Below are 26,098 nucleotides of genomic sequence, written 5' to 3'. Positions count from 1 at the left end.
ACCTTACATTTTGCTCACTGAATCTGCCATTTCAATCAGAAATGTCACATTACAGAAGTGAAATGGGCAGTGAACAGGATTCATGTGGACTTTAAACAGAAAGAAACAGCCTGTGCCACTTTCAGACTTAATAACCTTCCATCTCTAATCAAACAAAAGCGTGTGTTTGGAAATGGTATCCTTCAAGTGGAATTTGTATGGATTTTTCCACTAGAACAGTCTTGAACTTTGCAGTTTCGCAGAATGAGCCAAGTCTTAGACTAATTAAGACCATCAATGGTGACTCTGTTTAGTAATGAACCAGGCTTAATCCCCGTTTGCCCCATTTACAACAGAGGGAGCACCCATCTGGGCTCAGTCCAAATCAGTACAGTAGAGCGAGTTGTGGAGGAGCAGACGTTTGACATGGATGCTATCATTCTGTCTTGAGGGTGAGAGCGCTCAGTTTCTCATAAGCAGCTGTAATGCTAAGCCACGCCACAGTGTCGGCCTGCACTGATAGTGTGTTATGCTTGTAACGTGACTCTTTGTAGCAAAAGCTTGAGATCTTGTTCTTCGGCAGGCAAAGATTTTGTGTAAATGTCCAAAAGTCCCTCCCACACATTCCAGTGTTTTATTTTCTCTAGAACACCAACTTTTTTTAGCCCGAGTCCTAAAAACTGTCACCAGAACGAAGTTGAGGAAATGGGTTTTTGCCCATCAGCAGACGGTATGAAAAGATGGGAGGGAAAGATACTATACAGAATAATTGGAAGTATGAGGGTGAAAGAGGAGAACCATATTTGTGGACGAGACGTTCGTGATATGGTTTGGCTAAGCTTCTAGAAGGTTGAGGAAATTACATTTTAAAGTATAGGGATATTATACATCAATATCCTAATGCTAAGAATCAATATTTGTAGTTACATTTTTCACCTAAATTTCTAAAGAGCACCACTATTGCATAAAAAGACAAAAACGTAGAGCATTTGTTCAACAAACTCGAACTCAAACGAGCCAAGAATAAATGCACGTCTATAGCTTGTTTCATATGTAAAGATGTACAGATCCTCCTGCAAGAGTTTTCATAAAACTCTTCAAACAAACACACTAAGGTACAATACCTATACATTTTTGGTACTACGTCGCACTACTCTAAGCTACTTTTATAGCTCTACGATAAAGTAACGCAGGTAGTTCAGCACATGTTGCTCAAAGCAACTAAGACAAAGATAAATGCAAGACAAGCGAGTTTTGAATCGCAATATACTAAACCTAGAATCACATTATTACCGCATCACATCCCAGACAATCAATACAATTTTGCATCGTCATCAATGTTAATTTTCATAGTTTTATTCATACTTTTTGTCTTTTGATGGAAGGTGATTGTTTGGGTGAATTGTTGGCAATTCTAAATATTTAAACTTTCAGACATGATGTAATTTACGATGAATATTCAGGTTTGTTTTTTTATGTGTAAGATTTACACGTGCATGAATCTTAAGTCGCCCATTTTCTAGAGTCATTACAGTATTAATTCTGATTCGCTGCACTGTGAGCACGGAGAGGATAGAGAGACTGCAAACGGGTATAAAAATGTATTAAATAACAAATCTGAGTATTCGTGATGCAAAGAGAGTCGTAACAATCCGACGTTCTGTTGAGCGATAGACTGTTTGAGAGATCATGAGCTCTTTCAGCTTCACTCCCTTCAATATGATCACTCGTGGTGTCAATCAAACATGCCCGCTCTCCAGGTGCTCTAAATATCTCATCAGTCACTCATCAGCGCTATTCTGTGAGAATCCCAATTTAAATCAGATTAATGTCAGTCCCATTAGCACTAATCACAGCAATTACATTTTAACCATAACGGTATCTTCACACATTTGCTTAATAATAAGTGATTTGAGTTACAGCAAAACGCTAAAGACAGTAAACAATTCATAGATATTAACGATTTCTCACTGGAGCAGTTTTAGAGCTTGTGTTGGATATATTTGTCCTTTTTTTTTCTTCCAATTAACACTTTATATTGATTCACACAATTGACACAAAGTAAAACATCACAGAATCAACATTTAACCCCCATTATTCCCTTTCCTCCTCCCAATCCCTCAACAAATATCCCTGTGGTCACACTTGAGTATTCATACAAAAAAAGAACTAAAATATATATATATATATATATTAGGGCTGTCAATCGATTAAAAATTTTAATCAAATTAATTACATGGAGTCCCGATTAATTAATCACAATTAATCTCATATACAAATATTTAGTGAGAAAGCCCCTCATATAACAATAACTCAATATATAATGATGAAATAATTATTTTTAAATATTTAACAATTATATACAAACACATATATACACATACATACATATATATAAAAATGAAAATGCATTACATTCTTGTGGCACAAGAGTTCATCATTGATAAGACATCACAAAAAGCGGCTTTAGAATACAATGTTTTGTTTACTACCATATTATTGATCAGAAGTCAATCATTGTCACACAGTTCACAGCAATTCACAAGTGAATTTGTCAATCAGTTGCAGATTTATTATGAGGGCTTGTTTAAGGACCCGTCAATTTACACCTGCGTCAGACATGCTTGTGTAGCGTCTCGGGTGTCGCATCATAAACATAAAATTTTTAGGTCAATGTGTCAAGTTAAATATAGTTTCATACTCAATCTTTAAACACATTTTGAGATCCCTTAGTTCGGATTTGCACTTCATTAAGTGTTTTGAAAGCAAGAACGTGACGCATGTTTGTGTTGTGTGTCTGCTGAAGTGTTGTTTTTTTCACTGTATAAACTGTGTGTTGCTCATACAGCTGAAGTTTCACTTACTGCCCTCTGGAGTAAACAGGTGGTACTACAAGCTTGCATTTCTCAGGAAGCTTCCTTATACGGGGGCATTGCGATTAATGCCGTTAATTTTTTAAATCGACAGCCCTTATATATATATATACACACACACTCACCTAAAGGATTATTAGGAACACCTGTTCAATTTCTCATTATTGCAATTATCTAAATCAACCAATCACATGGCAGTTGCTTCAATGCATTTAGGGGTGTGGTCCTGGTCAAGACAATCTCCTGAACTCCAAACTGAATGTCAGAATGGGAAAGAAAGGTGATTTAAGCAATTTTGAGCGTGGCATGGTTGTTGGTGCCAGACGGGCCGGTCTGAGTATTTCACAATCTGCTCAGTTACTGGGATTTTCACGCACAACCATTTCTAGGGTTTACAAAGAATGGTGTGAAAAGGGAAAAACATCCAGTATGCGGCAGTCCTGTGGGCGAAAATGCCTTGTTGATGCTAGAGGTCAGAGGAGAATGGGCCGACTGATTCAAGCTGATAGAAGAGCAACTTTGCCTGAAATAACCACTCGTTACAACCGAGGTATGCAGCAAAGCATTTGTGAAGCCACAACACGCTCAACCTTGAGGCGGATGGGCTTCAACAGCAGAAGACCCCACCGGGTACCACTCATCTCCACTACAAATAGGAAAAAGAGGCTACAATTTGCAAGAGCTCACCAAAATTGGACAGTTGAAGACTGGCCCCCACAGTCACCAGATCTCAACCCAATAGAGCATCTTTGGGATGTGGTGGAACGGGAGCTTCGTGCCCTGGATGTGCATCCCACAAATCTCCATCACCTGCAAGATGCTATCCTATCAATATGGGCCAACATTTCTAAAGAATGCTTTCAGCACCTTGTTGAATCAATGCCACGTAGAATTAAGGCAGTTCTGAAGGCGAAAGGGGGTCAAACACAGTATTAGTATGGTGTTCCTAATAATCCTTTAGGTGAGTGTATATATAAAAAAATATAATAAATCACACACTTTTAAATCTACACTTCTCTCTCCACTACCCCTCCATGAAAGCCCTGCAAAAAGGCCAAATAGCTGCCCCATTTTTTATTAAATATATTAAGTTGCCTAGCATTCTGCATGACATTTCCTCCAATGCCACTACCCTCCCCATCTCTATGCACCACTCTTGAAAGGAGGGCGCTCCAGCCGACTTCAGTCCCCTAAGAATAATCTGTCTGCCGATCATAACACTGGCTAGGCCACAATTTTTTATGCATTTATCCCCTATATTAATGACCGCCCCATTGCCTAAAATACAGAGTCTGGGGCAAAATTAAATCTGTGTGCCCAATACATCATACATAAAACTCTGAACCCTCAACCAAAATTCTTGGATCTTAACACACCACCAAAAACATGGGTTGTGTCCCAGTCTTCTGATTGGCATTGCCAGCAGGTGGGTGTGTCTTTAGGACCAAGCCTATACAATCTAGAGGGGGTCCAATAGAATCGATGTAAAATCTTGAATTGCATAAGTTGCACCCTTGCATCTCTAGATGTAGACTTGAAGTCTTTTACAATCCTCGCCCACACTCCCTCCTCCAATACCTAGTTTAAATCTTTCTCCCATAATCTCTACAGAAGTTAAAGCTCCATCCCCAAGACACTGAAATAACAGGGAGTAATACACCGATGCCTTGTGACCTTTTCCAAAAGCAGTAATCACCTCTCCCAGAACATCTGCAACTCTAGGGGGTTGTATGCTACTCTCAAATATAGTACAGAGCAGGTGGCGCAGCGGTAAATATCTGAAGAATTGAGACCTAGGAATCCCTAAATGTTGAACCATATTTTCAAAAGGATTTCAACACTTCACTCTCATATTGGTCACCAAGCATATTAACCTCCCTCACAATCCACTCAGTCTAGCAGAAAGGGGACTTAATACATAACTTTGGGTTCAGCATGTAACAGTGCAAAAGCAACCTTCCATTGGTTGTATTCTTTGAATCGATCACGCTTCCTCTTGTCGAATTCGCAAAGTCTGGGAAAAAGAAAATGCTGTGGTTCTTCCAAGAAAGCCTTCCTTTACTCCTTGCCTCACCTAACACAAGATCTTTATCGGATGATCTCAGAAATTTGGCCAGAATTGATCGGGGCCAGCTCGCTCGCGCTCGATTTCCAGCTTATGGCCTGCTATGGCGAGCAGATTCAGAAAGAGCCCATCCAGGAATTTAATTGTATCCTGTCCCTCTGCTCCCTCAGGGATTCCAACAATATGTACGTTATTCCGCTAGCTACAGTTCTCCATGTCCTCCAACTTCTCCCAGATATGCTCCAAATCCACCTTGGTCGCTAGCGGATTAGTAGATAATTCCCTCTCCGATCACTCCAGGTAATAGTTTCATTTCTCGACATCTCCCACTCTTGTAACCACATCAGTGAACCTCGTCTCCATAGCAGTGATCGATCGACGTATCACAGCAAGATCCTCCAAGTCAGCAACGACCTTCGTCAGCATTGCCAACATGTTCAGCATGTCTCGCCACATTTCCCGCACCTCTCCAACTAAATCGACTTCCAGGCTTGTGGTCTGCTCAGGGGCATCAGCTTGAGCACCCAAGTATCTTTTAATGTCTCCAGAGCTGAAGGATTATGAATTCTTTGACAGTGTCCTCCTAGAAGAGTGTATCGAATCTCACCGGTTTTTGTCATAAAAAGTATTAAAACTTGCAAAGTGCTCAAAGCTCGCCGTTCACACATCCAATCTTCGCAAAGTGTCACGTGACTCAGGGTATATTTTTATTATTTTTTAATGCATCTCTACTGTGTGTGTGTGTGTGATGCTCTCATGGTTTTTATTGCTTACCAGTATGTCACAATAACCTTTTGATATTGACAACAGAACTATTAATAATTGTTTCAAAACAATTTAATGTTAGCAATTCACAATTAATGTAATCTTAATGTAATTTTGGTAACTTTATAAAAAGTTCCATTCGTTAACATTTCAGTTAACAGCTCAGTTCAATGAATCCGATCAATAAATTAATTTTTTTACTTTAAAAAAATCAGTCATTTTTGACTGGGAACACAAAATGCGTTCACATAAAACGAACACAAGGGTTACATTTAGTCAATATTTAATTCTGCCTTGTTCATTTTAATCAATTTTACTCTAAATAAAATGGTATAATTGAAGTCGATAAAAATAACATTTTAGATGTGCAAAATGACAAATGGGTTTGAAACTGTAACAGACCATACTTTAGCCAGACAACAAAAAACAAAACGACAATTATTTAAACATATTTCATACATATTAATGATTAATATGTTTAAAATGCAAGAACATACAACATAAAAAGAGAACACTGATGTATAAGCTACTTTCAGAAGTGAATTCCTTACATTAATACCATTTAAGATAATGCGTTACATGTAGCATGTTTTTAAGGAAACAGCGTTTTCACAACAACAAGCTAGTTTTGTATTCGGACTAGCACGTAACTAACTTACAGTAGCTCAATTCACCAGTTCATCATCTTCATTGTCTGTGCAGATGTAAATTGTAGGCTACTATTATGTTAATGTTGTGGATTTGTCTGATTAATATCACATATAGGATGCATTTGAGCTAGGTAATTAACCCTTCAGTAAAGATCATTGTACAGGTGTTCAGCTCTTTCAGCTCATGTAGCTCGCATGTGAAAATAACCTAAAAAGGCATGATTGGATTATTTGAATCAATCCTTTCAAGGTTTTTCATTCGTTAAAAAATGTATTGCATACAAACAGTATTGTAGTATTATTATTTTATTATGTTAATTGTGTTTTAATTAACACCGTTTGATTATCGTCATGATGTGTCTTTTTCATCATCATTGACTGAACCAAAACCCTTCATCAAAGAGCATCTTCGTCAGTAATTGAATTGACGAGATTAGTACCGATCAGCAGGTCCCTACTGAATCTCACCCCTAGCAAGTAGTGGTGGATATACGTAATAAACTCAAGAGAAGAACAGTATGTGACACGGGTGGCTGGGTGATCTGTGCCAAGCTGTTGATTAGCAAGCATGAGAATGAAAGTTCTCACCTTGCATCTTGTGTATTGGCGGACACTTCTGTAATTTGATATAACTGAGACCATTGAGGAGTTGAGGGCCTTAAAACTTCTCTTTTGACTTCCCAAATCACCCAGATGGCATAAAAAAAATTAAAAAAAAGAGAGATAACCAAAAATTAGACCTTATAGGTCTGACTCACAGGCAAGCCAAAGACACTAAGCTTGTCAGAGTATAAACCAGAGCGTGGGACACTCTATAGCTCAAGATAATCATAAGGAATCAGCATACACAAAAACATCTTATGATGAGACAAGCACATCCTGACACACCGGTCTGTTTTCTCAACCCTGCATTCGGACCAGCCTTTTGCCTGGGAATTCTGCAAGACACACTGTCAATAGCCACAACATTAAAACCACCTGCCTAATATTGTGTAGGTCCTCCTCGTGCCACCAAAACAGTGCAAACTCTCACCACAATTGTACAGAGTGGTTATCTGAGATACCGTAACTTTGTCAGTTCGAACAAGTCTGGCTATACTCTGTTGTCCTCCCTCAACGACAAGGCTTTTCCTTTCAGAGACCTGACGCTCACTGGATGTTTTTTGTTTTTGGCAACATTCTGAGTTAATTCTAGAGACTGCTGTGTGTGAAAATCCCAGAAATACTCAAACCAGCCCATCTGGCACCAACAATCATCCATACGATTACCTCATGAGCCAATCTTGTGGCAGCGGTGCATAAAATCATCCAGATGCGGGTCAGGAGCTTCAGATAATCTTCACATCAACCATCAGAATGGGCCAAAAAAATGGACCGTTGCATGATTGTTGGTGCCAGATGGGCTGGTTTGAGTATTTCTGGGATTTTCACACACAACAGTCTCTAGAATTTCCTCCGAATGGTGCCTGTAAACGATTAATGGAAAGGAGGCAGTGAGAACCGGCTTGACAATATAAATTATATTTAATTAAGAACTTAAACCAAAAGACACAAACACACACATGACGGACAGCTGCCTGTAAACGCTCGCTCTGTCGCACCACCGTCCGCAGTCGCCCTTTATCCCCCTCGGAGGCTTGATTAGCCTGATAAGGGACTGGGTGTGGTGTAGTGGGCTAAAGCACATAACTGTTAATCAGCACATAACTGTTAATCAGAAGGTCCCTGGTTCGATCCCCACAGCCACCACCATTGTGTCCTTGAGTAAGACACTTAACTCCAGGTTGCTCCGGGGGGATTGTCCCTGTAATAAATGCACTGTAAGTCGCTTTGGATAAAAGCGTCTGCCAAAATGCATAAATGAATCACGACCCGGCCCCACCCTCCGCACTGTCACCGTGCCAGTAGTTTATGGAACACCACACTCCACAACAGAATGTACATTTTTAGTGACAATAAAACAAATTTCTTGTCAAATTAGAATTAGATCTTGGTTTTACCGACAATATGTCTTATCCGTTATCACAATTTTTAAAGATATGGCCAGACGTGCAGCCCGCCCAGGAGCGACTTCATGGTACAGAGACTAGCAACATCAAGCGAGAAAGTCGCTGCATGCGTGTACAGGGCTTTTCTGCCATTGGTCAACGTCATTGGTAGGTGTGGCCTGGAGCTCCGCCTACTTTGAGGCCAACATTTCAGATCAGTCAACATGAACACACCAGAGCGCAGAGTTATTAACGAGCTATGTATGATTATTCGGGTAGAGATATTTTCCAAGAAAATGTCATGTGATTTTTTTTTTATTTAATTAGTCTACAAAACGAATCAAATCTACTCAAACACTCTTAAGTGCCCATTCACTCTGTTGTTTGATATGCTTCTTCACTCATGTGCCATCTGCAGTGAAAGCAGCTTACAAATCTGCTCAAATTAATATATGACTATCATCATTCTTTTGTATGTATTCTACCCATTAACACTCTTTTATACAACAATCTTTGCAGCAGTATCAGTGACATAATTTATTACAATAATAGAGTGTAACCCGTGCATATTACGGCCGTGTATAACATGTTAGCGCATTAGCACTATTAATGCAAAATGTAAACGTGACAAATTCCACATTGTCTACTGCATTTATATTACTTTAAATCATTATTGAGTGGTTAAAACAGCATCTTTCATTGATCTCATTAGAGATGCACTGAAATTTCTGCCGCTAAAATGGCATAAAATGTTATCGGCCAAAAGAGAGAAAAACCCCCGCCAAAACTGTTCGAGAAATGTGTCCAGAAACTTTGTGCATGCTGCGTGTCGTGTAGTACAGCGCACAAGACGTTCTTAAAATAGAGGCCATACAGGTAAACGGCACACTACAAGATGATATTAGAGGCAATAACATAGCTTCTCAGACAGAACATCAAGAAGATTTCCAGTAATGTGCAAAGATTGTTTGGAAACATTTGACAAACCATTTCACAATATCAGTGCGAAGCCATTTCAGTGAAGCTAGACTCAACACTGGTGCATAACAGGAAAAACATCAGCCATTTCCAAGAATTTCTAATGTCATTATTTTAAGTTCATAGCAGCCTGACATGTTGAAGGCAACAAAAAGGACCCATCAAAGACGCAATAGGAGCAGCACGTGCTTTAGTGCCAATAATTGGCCAAACCGCCAGGAAAAAAGAGAAGTAGTGCCATTTCTTCTTTGGTAAAGTGTTCTGAATAACTCTTTGTTGATAGGAAATTGGGCCGCTCTAAAAGGAGGAAGTCACACGTTAGAGAGAAAAGGTGAAACGTACAAGCAGAAATGGCTAGACACAAAACGCATGAACATATAAACCATCCTGTTATCCTCAGGCTAACATCAGACAAATGCTATTTCTTTATTTAGCTTGTGATAAACACAAGTGCTCTGCCAGGTGCTTTCACCGGCAGCCCTACAGGCAATTGTAGGTAATAGATGATTTCTGAGTGTAAAACACAGGGACATTCGGAAGGTGACTGAAATCGTTCAGCTCCGTGCAGCGAGGACATTCATCACGCATTCGTGGCTCAGATAAGGGACAGCCGCTCTTTTCTAAATGCTCATGGAAAGGCAGATAAGCCAGAGCACTGTAGACAGGAGAAGGACCTGGTTTCGTGCTGGCGGTTCAGCGCAGATGGTGCATATTTATGAAAACCCTTGACTTTCTCTTCTGGGACTGTTCTGTTCACCATGCCACTCCCACCCTTGGCACGGTTGCCCCCACACGGAGACCGATCCCGGCTAATCTGGCTCGTTTGTTTAAAGCCGTTTAATGAGGATAATCCCCCAGGGAAGTCTCCTCCCTTTCACTGTAGAGCGCTACATAGAAATACAGCAGAGCCCAATAAAGACGCAAATAAGAGGCACAAGGCGGTACAATGAGAGAGAGCGTCGAGGAAGCACAACTTCAGATCTCCGGCTGAATGGAGCCAGTGTGCAGAGACAAACTGCAAGAATTACACAGTTAAAGGCACATAAAGAGCTCATCTGTGGACCTGTTGTACTCAAGCATATACACAGACATGCAGAAACGAGCGAACTGAAACAGGGAGTGTGGTCGGTGCTATTAACCAAACAATTGAATAGCTCTGGGTCAAGAGAGATAACTAGTAATGTTACAACCCCAATAATGCTGTGCACTCACAACAAGAAAACAATATACCTGTACTTCTAACCCATTCCCATATGTCAATTCAACTATATGACTCAAACTACAGTATATGGGGTTTTCAATGGATAATGAAATGCGTGAAGGGAGACCAATGGCTTGGGCTGGGTACCGATAACCACCTCACGAAATGATAGAAATCTTGATTGATGTCACAATTTAATATTTTGCAAGGCACCCCTATAAAACTGTACACAACTGAACTTAAAACAGAGCATAATCTGTAAAAATGTCTACAAAAGCAAACTTGGTACACTTTACAGTAAGGTTGTTATCATTAACATTACTTAACTACATTAGTTACCATGAACAACACGTATTAACCTTGGATAATGTTCATTCCAAAATATCTATATGTTAAAGGGATAGTTCACCCAAAAATGGATATTCTCTCATCATTTATTCACCCCCATGCCATCACAGATGCATATGACTTTCTTTCTTCAGCAGAACACAAACAAAGATTTTTAAATGAATATTTCAGCTCTGAAGGTCCATACAATGGTGATCGGACCTTTGCAGCCCCAAAAATCACATAAAGGAACCATAGAAGTAATCCACAAGACTCCGGTGTTTAATGCATGTCTTCAGAAGTGATATAACAGGTGGGAGTGAGAAACAGAACAATATTTAAGTCCTTTTTACTCTAAATCTCAGCAGAAAGTCACATATGGTGCCTGTTTAAGAACTTAAATATTGTTCTGTTTCTCACCCACACCTATCACTTCTGAAGACATGGATTAAACCACTGGACTCTTCATGTGATTTTTGTAACCTCAAAAGGTCTGATCAACATTTACTTGCATTGTAAGGACCTACAGAGCAGAGACATTCTTCTAAAAATCTTAATTTGTGTTCTGCAGAAGAAAGAAAGTCAAACACATCTGGGATGGCATGAGGGTGAGTAAATGATAAGAGAATTTTCATTTTTGGGTGAACTGTCCCTTTAAATTAGTTAATGCATTATGAACCCACATGAAATTAAAATGAACACTTGTACTTTTATAAATTAACATAAACCAAGATTAGTAAATGTTGTAAAATATATTGTTCACCGTTAGGTTAATTATACCATTTGCACTGACTAAAGTTAGCAAACCCTTATTTTAGAGTGTTACCGAAAAACTGCACTGTTCTGAAAATCCATTAAAGCTGTCAGATTTGGTATAATGTCTTTACACAAATTGATACTCGTTTCATTAACAGATTTACTAAGTGGCAGATCAAGATCTTAAAATATGCCACTAATTGACCCTACAGCTTTTGGCATGACAAATGCAAATGAACCCAACCGTGACATCATCTCAAATGCAACATTCATCTCGTGCATTAATCCAGCTGGGGTTTAAGGTGCGCGCGCGTCCTCCCGGGATGTCCGTCCCATTTGAAGCCAAGCAAGACATGTGAACTCGTGCTTTACGGTTTATTCAGATCATCAACATCAGGAATAACATATGCATATTGCATTTGAGTTTTAAAACGCGCTCTTAAATCATAAACTTAAGACACAACATGCGCCTAAAAATATGTACATGCTGCACTTAGCATCTGTTTTTACAAAGATGGAACGACAAGCTTTCACAGCGGTCACACAGACACACTCACCTTGGCAGCACAGTAGTTGCAGCGTCCAGATATCGGATTCCCTTTCAAACCCAGAGAAATATTCCAGGTGTCCGTGCACGGAAAGTTCACGTGCTACTCTCAGCTCGCGCGCGGAGAGATCTGCGTATCCGGGTTATAGAATAACAGACTGTATACTCGCTCCACGCCCTGATCACATGATGCATACAGGTGTGATTGGAACACACACCGACACTCGCACACACCTGGGAGGTCTGATCGCGCTCGTGTGCCTCCTCCTGCCCGAATGAACGGAGGAGAGAAAGCGATTTGTGTCTGTCTGTCTCCTCCCCTTTCCAAAGCTGAGAGGTTTAAACGAGAGAGCCAGCGAAGAAATGATGGACACGGTGCTTTTATTTTAATCCAGTGAAGATTAGTGTTTGATTGGAGATTATGGCTATATCTAGCTAAAATAACATATTTTCTGAAAGAATGATTACTTTGTAAATCTGTTCTAGCTCTTGCATGGTACCATGGTTTTTGGAAATGATGGTAATAGTGTTTTTGGCATGAACAATAATTCCATATATATATATATATATATATATATATATATATATATATATATATATATATATATATATATATATCGATATCATGGTATTCTGTGAACAACCTTGAATAGATAATTCATCATAATGCTGTTTTTTAGGGCCAAGTATTGTAATACCATAGTATTTAAATTTTGTTAAGCACAGTGTTTAATTAAACACTTTATACTGGAGCACTTACAAAAAAGTACCATGGTATTACCATGTTTTTTGGACATTGCACCATGGTAAAACCATGTTTTGTGACATGTACTATATGGACAGACCACTTCGTAATGAAACACTTACAAAAAAGTACCATGGTATTACCATATTTTTGAACATGATACTATGGTAATGCCCTGTTTTTTGGATATACCATCTTAATGCCATGTTTTTGGGGCATGCACTATACTAATACCATGTTTTTAGGACTATACTATAGTAATACCATGATATTATTTGATGGACCTTGAATAGAGCACTTTATAATGGAGCATTTACAAAAATTAACATGGTATTAACATGTTTTTTGGACATTATACCATGGTAAAACCATGTTTTGGGACATGTACTATACTAATACCGTGTTTTTAGGACTATACTATAATAATACCATGATATTATTTGAAGCACCATGGACAGACCTCTTCTTAATGAAACACTTACAATATAAGTACCACAGTATTACCATATTTTTGTACATGGTACTATGTCAATGACATATCTTTGGGTATGTAGTATACCAATACCATGTTTTTAGGACTATACTATAGTAATACCATATTATTTGAAGGACCTTGGATAGAGCACTTTGTAATGGAGCATTTACAAAAATTACCATGGTATTACCATGTTTTTTGGACATTGCACCATGTTAAAACCATGTTTTGGGACATGTACTATACTAATACTGTGTTTTTAGGACTTTACTATAGTAATACCATGGTTTAATTGAATCACCATGGACAGACCACTTCGTAATGAAACACTTACAAAATAAGTACCATGGTAGTACCATGTTTTTGGACATGATACTATGGAAATGCTATGTTTTTTGGATATACTATGTTAATGCCATATTTTTCAGGCATGCACTATACTAATACCATGATTTTTAGGACTACACTATAGTAATACCATGGTATAATTTGTAGGACCTATAGACCGCTTTGTAATGGAGCATTTACAAAAAGTACCATGATATTACCATCTGATGCCATCTCTGTATCATGGTACAACTACAGCTCTTCATTACAAGAAAAACAAACCCTGTTTCCACGCATCAAATGTAATTTTACTTGGTATTTTTAACTGGTTTCAATATTTATGGAGCCCAGTCAGCATTTAGCAAAAGTCACGCATCATTCACTTTACTGACAGATCAAACTCCGTCAAGTGTTTAATCTGTCAACAGTTCAAGTCACCTGTGAAAATGTAATGCAGTTCCACATCCATCTCTCTCTGCAGTAGGACACGGCGTAGTTTATTTCTGTCAGGGGACTATAATAAATTCTCCTATTTCTGTGGCACTGTGAGGAGCAAATATGAAGTGTTCAATCAACCACTTTGGTGTCAAACTTGGATCTCTATATGGGATTCTATTCTACGGGGTTGTAAATATTACAGCTGCTTCTACAGCACTCTTTCTACAAGCATTCTTGTGCAGCGGCCCCAGAGAGCCTGTGCAGGTCCTTGCATGTACTTGATATTCAGATATCTCCTCCGAATAATTTTTCTTGTGTACACCGCCTGCACTTTACTGCTGGACTGAATCAAATGGAGTTCTGGAATTCTCAGACAAAGGCTTGATATAATGCTGCTTTTAAGTCATTACAGTACATAGGAACGCCGCCACAATGTTGGAATTATGAGGGGAAACTCTGAATTTCTTCTTTAGTAAAGTCAATGTGAAACATAGTTCGCAACCAGTTTAACTTCCATATAATATTCCATAAGTGAAATGGGAAATTTATTGAGAAAAAATGGGTGGAACTTAAATGTATCCATGTAAAAATGATTGGTTTGTGAAAAGTGGGCGTTACATACCATAATGCAGCCAGTTGGTTGAACAGGAGTGGTTGAAAAGATGGATTTGTGTCATCAGCTGAAAATGAAAGTTGTTTTGGAGGACCAGTTAATAGTTATCGTTAAAAAGGGAATAGGTGTTTCTTCAACTTTGGGTATATACTTTCAGAGCCCTGTGAATTTCAAGAAAGTGAAATCCTGTCAATCTTTTTACACTCTCATTTGTCATTTTTGTAAAAATAAATAAATCTGAAAATCTTGGAAAATCCCATCACAGTGTAAATTCCAGCACATCTCAAATTCTGTATTGTGTCTAACAGAATTTTGTGTTGGAACATCACGATTTAATGGGAAGTCGCCGTGTTGTTTCCAATATTTCGGATACCTGACTGGCCACATTATGAAGACTCACTGAAAAGGGGCATCTCGTATCAGACATGTTTGCATCGGCTCCAGTGTGTTAACCTTCATTGCTGGGTTGAAACCAGGAAGTAATCATGTTCCCATAATCAGTGACAAGCACGATTTGGAGTTTGCATTTTTATCTGTAACATAACATTTTTAGTCCACTTACGGTTAGGTGTAGGAATGAAATGTACAGAAATGACGTTTTTAATGTTTATGGCCAACTCTGTCTTGCATTTTATGTATCCTAAATACACAAAATTAAATGATATATATATATATTTTTTTTTGGGGGGGGGGCATAATTTGGCATAACTACAGCTTGACTGGTAAATGACAGCCACATTTACATTTACATGCTTTTATCCAAAGCGACTTACAAAAGAGGAAAACATAAGCGAATCATCTTAAGGAGACATTTGTAAGAAAGTTGCCATACTACAAAGTTTTACTAGCATCAGAATAGCATTCAAAACAGATTTAAGTGCAACAAGAATTATTTTTTATTTTTTTATTGACTGGTTAAGTGCTCTTGGAAAAGATGTGTTTTTAGCCATTTTTTTGAAGACAGAGAGTGAGTCTGCTTCATGGATGGAGTTGGGAAGGTCATTCCACCAACGTGGTATGATGAAACTGAGAGTCCGGGAAAGTGTTTTGGTACAACAAGGTGACGTTCCTTAGCTGACCGCAGGCTTCTGGCGGGAGTGTAGATCTGCATAAATGATTTTAGGTATGCTGGAGCAGACCCAGTGACTGTTTTGTATGCCAGCATCAGAGCCTTGAATTTAGTATGTGCATCAACCGGCAGCCAGTGGAGAGAGACAAAGAGTGGTGTAACATGTGCTCTCTTTGGTTCATTAAAGACCAGACGTGCTGCGTGTACACTAACTTAAAAAATTTAATACAACTTTATCAGGGGCAAAAAAAAATTAAATTTGGTGGGACCAAAGTAACAAAATGTTTATTTTTTTTATTTATTTTTATTTTTTATATTTTACAATTTATCAGTTGTAATAAAAATCAATACCTGGGAAAAGTAATTGGCCAAAATCGAAAAAAGAAAAAAAAAACACCCAAATAGTGTCACTTTGCCCACATTTTCCAATATGGGGACATGTTACATTAAGAATTTACATTTATTTATTAGCAGACGCTTTTTATCCAAATGCAACTTACAAATGAGGAGATCTATAAGCGATTCGTCCCAAGCTGAGCATTTGTTGCCTACATTAAGAATCATGGCGGAAACTTTAAATGTTGACTGTATGATTTAGTTTGTATGCATTTCCATGCACTTACAAAGCTTCCTGTTTTTGTCGAGAAGAGAAAAAGAGAGGAAGAAATAAGAAATTGCTCTGCGTGTTCATTTCATTCCTACTAAAATCACTTGAACAGTCATCACATCATTATTACGATTTTGAAACTTTAAGTAAGAAATTCCTACGAAGACTTGAATGCAACATATGCTCAGCACAAATTCATGTGAATTTTAGGATTCTTGTTTATTTGGCTGAAAACAGAGAGACAGAGGGAGGGAGGGAGAGTTCCAGAGCTTCATTGTTTACTGAGTGTCACTTTTTGCTGAGTGATTTATGGGTATGCAAATATGCATGTCTGGGAAGAGAGCAGGCACTGCCCCAAAGACTCAGGGGATGAATCAAGAGTGGTGGCCCTGAGTCACTCTCACACAGCTGAGGCAGCTGTACACAAGATTGAAGTGAGAGAGAATGAAAGACAGACGGAGGCGGCAAAGATAGCAAGGTAGGGAAATGAAAAAGGGAGATCTAGTAATGAGATCCGTGCAGAGAAACAGCCATCACCGGCCTATATGCTGAGTGATGAGTTACAGACCAATGCAGACACACATGTGTCTGACAGACAGCACAAAGAAGAGAGTGAGACACGCTGTGTGAGAGAGAGAGACAGGGCCCGGGTCTATATACTATATGTTGTTAGGTGTGACTAGATTGTTAACAACAATGGTTTAGAAGCTGATTCAGTCTCATCTCCACATAAGGTTGGTTAGAGTCCAGTTTGTAAGGCTTCAAGTGAAAAAAGCATAGATATGGTTAAGGACTGCCATTGTCATCATGACCAGGTCTAAGGGGGCCGAGGGGTGCATTGACGTATTACCATATTTTTGGTATAAATTTAATTTCCAAGTCTTTATTGAATTATTGTTAGATATGATGCATGACTGTTTTAAACATGCAATAAAAACGGGGTCATTTCCAGGGACAGCTCCAGTTGGGGACAGATCGTCAAAAATTGAGACTATCCCCCGAAAACAGGGACGTCTGGTCACCCTAAGGGACCAAAAACAAACCAGTGTTCCAAAAACCAGCCTGGCTGCCAGCAGAGAGACATTAACATGGTATATCCAAATAAAATGGCATTTCCATAGTATCATGTCCAAAAATATGGTAATACATTTCATTACGAAGTGTTCTGTCCATGGTGCTTCAGTGAAACCATGGTATTACTATAATATAGTCCTAAAAACATGGTATTAGTATAGTACATGTCCCAAAACATGGTGCATTGGAAATCTGGGTATTACACATTAACACGTTTATTGCACTTATATTAACCCTTGTATGTCCTTCAGGACATTTTTGTCTTTTTCATTTTTGCTTGTTCGATCATTTTGGCTGTTAATGCCAATGGCATAAATTTTGCCCAAGGTGTGTATTTTGGGGGGATTTTGCTATTTCAACCTCAGTTCCTAAAATACATCTATCATACACCGTGTACACAAAATAGTTACACTCAGGACAAAAATGTCCACATTGAAACCCATTAAAACTTTAATGCAAAAAAACATGAAATACAATATTTGATCCCAGTGCAATTAAAGCATAAAATCATGAATTCTATGATGCATTCCGGAGCCCTGGCTTCAAAATTTACATTTGTAATATTTTCCACCAGATGGCGCCATTTTCCTAATGTTTAGACTATGGAGCAAATACATGCTTTTCCCCTATTTTCTGTATGCTGTATTATAGAGCACTGCAAGCCAATTGAATAAATGATGCAGCTAAAATTGTGTGGGTGTGTTGGTATGGATGTCAGTGTGAGTTTTGTATGCGTGTATTGAGAAATATATGTGTGTGTGTGTGTGTGTGTGTGTGTGTGTGTGTGTGAAAGAGAGAGAAACAACAGTGGCATTATGTAAACAAACTGGCATTTAAAGGGTTAAAATCCTGAAAAAGAACAAATATTTTGTAGTTATGATCAGGAATGAAAGTCAGTGAAAGTAGAAAATAATATTAATTTATAATATTTTTATGGCAGCTTTATGACAGACATTTTTTGTCCTCTAAGGACACACAAAAAAAAATGTCTGTCATGAAGCTGTAAAGATGTCTGTCATTTTTTGGTGTGTATATATATATATATATATATATGACACTGCACAATGTTGTTGCTAATCATTGACATATCCAGACTGTGATGATAATAATAATCCATTTAATAAAATAACAGCATTTAGTATATGGAAATCAATTAATTAAAGTGTGTGTGTGTGTGTGTGTGTGTGTGTGTGTGTGTGTTTCATAAAAAACAACAGTGGCATTATATAAACAAACTGACATTTAAAGGGTTCAAATCCTGAAAATGAATAAATATTTGGTAGTTATGATCAGGACTGCATTATCTCACTGAGAGTGGACAATAATATTAATATATAATATTATTATGGCAGTGTTTTGACGTCTATATTTTTGTCCTCGAAGGACCTCTGAGTAACTTATTTTTATTGATGCACAAGACCAAGGGTTAAATCAAATTAACTGTGCTATATTATTTATATTTATGTTTAATTTATTTGTAGTAATGACAGCTCATTGAGTGTGTAAGACTTCAGTGTGTATGACACGTCTGGCTGCAATCTTTGTAATGTTTAGCGATGTTTGTTGAAACTGCAAAGAGTGTGTAATTTTGTGTATTTGTGCATGCTTCATTTGATGTTTCTGCCGCTTTTGAATTTGCCCTCAGGGGTAAATAAATTCTATCTTTTCCATCTGCCTGTTTTGGGTTTTCACTCGACGCCTTTCCAGCGCCCTCTACCGGTCAGCTCCATCACTACCACAAAAAACATCGTCTCAATCCTGTCATGGCCTTGGTTAAACTTAACTAACCATAAAAATATGAATTCCTCATCCATCCTCTTTGAAAGAGGTTCTTTTAGACCTTGAGACAGTAAGTCAATTTGGCCCTACTGCTCCATTTTCACAGAGTGATTCATACTAATTTACCTCCCTGACAGCAGAATTTGCTGCATCTTTTTCTCCTTCCGTAACGTATGAAACCTCGGACTTGTTGTGTTAAAAGGAAGAATCTTGGTGCCTGTAAATCAGAGAGGCGTCCTGGGGCCGCTAGAAAGATTGTGTGGCAGATGGCGGCCCTACAAGTGGGAATGTGGCATAGCATGAGATCGCTGAGCCGTGAAAAACGCATCACACATTCTGAGGCGGCTTATTTTAGACACAAGCGTTGCGTCTGAATCATAATCACACCCCTCTGCTGATCAAAGACTGTCTGGAAATGTGGCAGTCGAAAAGAATCATCAGAATCTTAAATGGAAGTAGAATCACTCTGGAATTCTGAATATTAATTCTAAATTAGAAACACCTGTTCACCTAGTTCCCGTAGGCTATATCACTGCGCACCTCCGTGTCAGGGACTATATCTTTTAGCGGAAGGACGGCGATTTATCCATTTACTTAATAATTTAAAGTGTTGATGAAAAAGTGTGTCTTTAAAAAGTTCATGAAATATGAACCATTTTTTTTAAAGCAAAATACTAAATAAATAAACACTCATGGTTGTGCTATATGTGATTATATCCACATCTGAAGGGGATGTACTCACTTTAGCAGTGACTGTATTTACAGTAACGCCTAGCCTCTTGTACCACATTGTTTTATCACAAACTTCAAAATTTTTGGATGATTTAGAATAATGCTAAAATCAATTAAATATACCAGATAACTACAGTATTATGGGCTGATGGTGACCTTACAAAAATGTAACATGCTATTAGCATGTTAGCTGTTAGCATGATGCTAACCATATTTTCCGCCACAATGTCAGTTTCTGCATTTGTTGCTACTGCAAAATCCTTAATATGGCATTCACAATTGTAAAATGCTTTGAGAATCTGTTTTATTGTCCTTGTTTATGACAGCAACCCCACACAAAGCAGCATTGTGAATGTGCCATGATGGAATTCTCATGGTATTCCAAAGCACTTTAAAGGATACAACACCTAAAAAAATATGATTTTTAGATTTATGCATTTCAATTTCATAAAAAAAAATAATGAAAAAACAAATCCATAAAATAGAACTTGAATAGAACTCAAATGAAATACAATTAATAAAACCTTAATATTTTACGTTTTTGGAATTTGTTTAGTTAAACAATACACAATTAAATTTGATGGAATTTTGTTATGAAATTGAAACGTGTAGATCTTAAAAAGGCTAATATATATACATATATACATATATATTATTTATTTAGTTTTTTCTTAAGTGAATGATACTAACATAGTAGGTTATTGTGTCCAAACTGATGAATTCCATCTTTTTTTTTTTTTGTCAATAAATGAGAGAAATATTTAGGAGTAACATTTTGATGGTTAACATATATTATAAGGGCTGGGCTGGTGAGCTTATTTAATAAACTAAATATTGGAATTGCATTCTTGTAGCAGTTTTTTTTTTTTTTTTTAGTGTGAACACTTAAAGCTTGATTTAAACAGCGTCTCTTTCTGCTAAAAGGGTTTTGCAGATATGCCCACCTGTATGCTTCCGGAACAGCTCCATTCATGCATCACTGCATACTCTTGATTATATTGTTCAGCTTGAGTTCAGTTTGAGAGTTGTGTTGAGTTGTGTTATTGGTGGTGGTGACTCAGTGGAGTGAGAGATGAAGACCCAGATAGTCACTTCTTCCCACTTACTATGATCCAATTCTGGTTCCTCATTTCACACTAATGCAAGACTTCACGCCGACTCCATCATAAATAACCTGCATTTGGGAAGCTAAAACGGAAATATCAGTGTTATTGCATTGTGAGGATCCCAAGTTAGACAGAATTATACCAAAAGAGACACGCTGAGTCATGTTTTAACATGCAATTTCTTGTTAGCAAGACAAAGTGTTCACATACTTTTTGGTATTCCCACAAGACATTGGGATTTTCATGTCTTAAACTGAGAGTTATTGCTCAGAGACAGAGTGGGAGCTCTCGTGTGGGCACAGTGTAAACCCCCAGTGATTTCACGGTGCAGCGGGTATGGTGTGGGCACGGCCCGGCCGCTCAGCCACATCCAGTGCCATCACTCTGCCATCTGTTAATCCCTGAGATCCGGATTCCAATCAAAGGAAAGATGATGGGGCCCTCAGGCTGCTTTCATATGCTCTGATCTTCAGTGGGTTTTAACATGTAAACCTTCTTACTGGACTAAAGTGCAAACCAGAATATCAGGCCGAAGCCTGTATATCTGATACAAGCTCAATGTTCTACATGTACAGAATTTATAGAATCAAAAGAGACCCTTTTTAGAGTTTTTTTTTTCATTATTATATTTATCAAACATAAAAGCACATGCATTTCGTGGGATAGAACAATGCTTTGAATAAGTTTGTATTTTAATGATATATATATGACTTTAAAGAATGGAGACAAAAATCTGTTCACTTAAGTGGGACAGCGCTAGAACAATAAAAGTGGCGGTCCTTTAGAAATTTAATTCTTCCTGGTAGGAGTCGACGTTCTGCTGATGATGCTGAAGACTTCATTCTGTCAGTCAAAGTGCTGATATCACATCACCACGGCGATCAGTCATCAGTCTCTCGCTGAACTCTGTAACTTTGGTGAACATCATCAGCACAATGGAAAAAACATCAAACTGACAGATTGACTGAGAATCAGATTGAATCAGACAGTGGGACATCTGATTCTCAAGCCTTATATTACTTGAGAATATACAAGTGTTTTTACAAAAAAGATAAATAAAATAACTATCGTTATTATAATGATTATTATTATTATAATGATTATTAGGGGTTCAGACTTATTAAATGACAAATAATAAAATAAACATTCTGACACTCAAGCACCATATTTCTGAATGTTTATACAAAATAAACTGATGAAAAGAACAATTATTATTCCCATCATCAGGGTCATTCTTGCTATGCAGTACATTTAAGTACATTTCTGCAATCACAAAATCAGAATTTTAAATAACTAAAAGAAAATAATTTATTAAGGAATTCATTAAGACATATTCCATATGTTTCTTTTTATTTTCAAGCAAAATATGATTTCTTTTTTTTAAATTAACTCTTATAACATAAAAAGCAAAACACACACACACACACACACACACACACACACACACACACACACACACACACACACACACACACATATACAGTCAACATTTAACCCACAACCCACCCTCCCCAAAAGACAATCCTGTGGTCACATAAGTAAATATATATATGCACACACACACACACACACACACACACACACACACACACACACACACACACACACACACACACACACACACACACAATAATCATTCTCACTTAAAACTATAAGTACTCTCTCCACACCCCAAAAATTCCAAATATCTGCCCCATTTCCGGTCCAAATATTCTAAAATCACCCCATCTTCCCAATGACACTTCCCTCCCCATCTCTGTGCAGCACTCCGGATATAGGAGCGCACCAGCTGACCACCAACCCCTCAAAATAACCTGCCTGGCGATCATAACACAGGACAGAAACCAGTTCTCTATATGGCCATCCCCCACATCGATGACTGCCCCATCGCCCAGAACACAATGTGCTACTCCCAAAAATAGTACAAAGCATGTGGTGCAGTTGAAAATACCTATAAAACTGAGGTCTGAGGATCCCAAAATGTTGGACCAAATTTTTAAACAATCTCAACACTCCACTCTCATACAGGTCATACAGTGTAGCACCCCCCTCACAATCCACTCTGGCCAGCAGAAAGGGGACAAAATATGATTAGGGACTTCAGAACAGAAATGAACTATTGTTATTATATTATTATTATTTTAATTATTACTTTCAACTATTAGAATGTCTAAAACCGCCAAAAAATTAGGCCAAATAATTGTTGTAAAACTGAAATAAAATTGTTGAAACCCAACAATTTTAACAAACAGGCCTGCAACAGGGGAGTGGCAATTATTCAGTTAAACACAGCAGAATATCTACACAAACAAACAAAAAACAATTCCTAATTAAAACGTTTTGTTTTGTTTTTAAAAGTTATATACATTAATATCAATACAAATATGTAGATACAAAATTGTGTACAATAATTCTGTATGTTTTAATTTAATAATGCATGGATTGTTCATTTAACATTCACTTAATACGCTTCATATTTTATCTACACAATCTCTTACTGACATCTAGTGGTGATTAAGTGTACTACACGTGAGAGTGACGTAGCCCTGACGTCATCAGGCGATTTAGCGCTCATATTACGATTAATACTTCTCATAGTTCATATTTTGGACTGTGTTAAGCTATTATTGTGCTTGAAATTCAAGTTCAGAGATTTTAGCATTCTCATTTGCTTCTTTTTTATCTGAATCGGAACGTCCCATAAGTTCCTCTGACGTCACAACATTACCATGATGCAACGCGAACGTAGCCGAAAATACATTTAAACGTTACTTTATCTTAATTACGCCCTTTAAAACAAACAACCTAATTCATATCCATATTAATGTTCTTATTGTTTTTCATTACGTCAGTTTGTCTTAAGTGAGTCTTGACATCATACTTTGTTACCGTCTTTGGAACGTCACGCAGATTTACAGTAATAAGTACAGTTTGACCTTTCAATTTATCTTTGCGCAGTGGCAGTATCGTAGCCTATGAGGTTTATCCGAGGCGCGATTATTGCTAATTGAAAACTTTACCCAATACCCCGTCATGACGACTTGAAATATAGTCGGCATTGACAATTTTTGATAGTCTCTTACGAGACTGGTTTTACAGTGAAAATAAGGAAAGTATCAGCCTAAAGTGTGCTTATTATGCACATGTTTGACGGCTCTTAGTAAGAAAACGAATGGAAATAAATCCATTCACGGAAGTGCAGTTTCTAACTGCTTGAACGGGAAACACGTGTGTGTGTGTATATATATATATATATATATAAAAACAATCCTAGTAGAAAAATGAAAATGTTTTGAGTAATGTTTATACCACATCTCTCACAGTAACAGCAGTTTGGTGCATCGTAGTCAAGTTATACGGGGATTCTCAGCCTCAATGTCTGCCCAAACTTACAAAATGCTTCAATCAACTTCAGAAGACACATGGAATAACTCGAAACATCTGATTCTTCATCACCGAAGCAATTTATGGAAAATCTATCAGCAACAACTTCATCTTCTTTTGCTTATTTTCAGTGCATAATTCAGATATTTAGCTTAATAACCTATACAGAGTTATTAAGCTAAACCACATATAAAAATATATGAGTCACTATACACAGCAATGAGATCATTTAAGGCTATTTAACTCATTTAAACTACCAACAATGTTACTAGAATCCTCACAAATCACTTAAAGTATATATTTACAGAGCAGTTCAACAGCAACACTAAATCAAATGCACTTACTGCACATGGCCAGTTAGCATACTAGATGCTAAACCCGCTAGCATTAACAAACAACTTGCGAGACATACACAACCTTCATTTACAAAGTCTGTAGTAACAAACTCAGCATGTGGTTTACTCCAAACTCAATGGCTACAACCGTGTATGTTTTAGTAATCTTTCTCCTTTGGTTTTATAACCAGCAACAACACCAACTTGTGTAGGAGAAGCACAACCGCTTTGCAAACAAAGATCCCTCTGCACGCTGGTAAACACACACACACACACACACACACACACACACACACACACACACACATGTTGTGTTTCCATGTTTTATGGGGACTTTCCATAGACATAATGGTTTTTATACTGTACAAACTATATATTCTATCCCATGACCCTAACCCTATCCCTAAACCTAACCATCACAGAAAACTTTCTGCATTTTTAGATTTTCAAAAAACATAATTTAGTATGATTTATAAGCTGTTTTCCTCATGGGGACTGACAAAATGTCCCCACAAGGTCAAAAATTTCGGGTTTTACTATCCTTATGGGGACATTTGGTCCCCACAAAGTGATAAATACACGCTCACACACACACACACACACACACACACACCTATTTCTATGTAACATGCAATTTATATGACCAATCAGCTTCCTTGTATTTCAGGTTGCTATGTGCTCACAATCACTCTCCATTAATTTTGATCTAAACTCAACTTTTATCTGATAGAAGTTTTCTCTTTATTTAACCATTATTTTTTTTCTTCCAATTTTAAGTTTAGCTTAACAAGTACAATGTACCATCAGCTGGCCCCTATACTTTTTTTCTTTCCCCAAATTGGAATGCCCAATTCCCAATGGCCTCTAAGTCCTTGTGGTAGCAGTGACTCAATCCAGGTAGCGGAGGACGAATCTCAGTTGCCTCCGTGTCTGAGACCGTCAATCCATGCATCTTATCACGTGGCTTGTTGAGCGCGTTACCGCGGAGACCTAGCATGCGTGGAGGCCCACCCTATTCTCCATGGCATCCATGCATAACTCCCCACGAGCTCCACCGAGAGCGAGAACCACACATTATAGTGACCACGAGAAGGTAACCCCATGTCACTCTACTCTCCCTAGCAACTGGGCCAATTTGGTTGCTTAGGAGACCTGGCTGGAGTCACTCAGCACGCACTGGATTCAAACTCATGACTCAGTACACACTGAGCTACCCAAGCCCCCGAGATAAAAATGCTTAAAACAAAACCTACCTCCACCTTTACCAAGAAAACCAAAATCAGCA

General features: G+C 38.0%; 1 protein-coding gene and 1 non-coding gene across 2 annotated transcripts in view; one reads left to right on the top strand and one right to left on the bottom strand.

Annotated features, from left to right (window-relative positions):
• LOC127640742 (plexin-B2-like) overlaps positions 1-12,248 on the bottom strand; it is a 187,684-nt gene extending 175,436 nt beyond the window's left edge. The window contains exon 1 of the mRNA XM_052123463.1: positions 12,140-12,248. The gene's annotated coding sequence lies outside the window, so the exon portion shown is untranslated. The remainder of the gene's footprint in view (positions 1-12,139) is intronic.
• An 11,792-nt stretch (positions 12,249-24,040) lies between these two features.
• On the top strand, positions 24,041-24,181 carry LOC127640759 (U4 spliceosomal RNA). The gene has a single exon (XR_007970128.1). It is a non-coding gene; the product is annotated as a U4 spliceosomal RNA (small nuclear RNA).
• The last annotated feature ends 1,917 nt before the right edge of the window (positions 24,182-26,098 follow it).

The sequence above is a fragment of the Xyrauchen texanus genome, chromosome 49 (genome assembly GCF_025860055.1).
Source record: "Xyrauchen texanus isolate HMW12.3.18 chromosome 49, RBS_HiC_50CHRs, whole genome shotgun sequence".
NCBI lineage: Eukaryota > Metazoa > Chordata > Actinopteri > Cypriniformes > Catostomidae > Xyrauchen > Xyrauchen texanus.
Note: the sequence above shows the minus strand (reverse complement) of the source record. Positions and strands in the feature narration are given on the sequence as shown.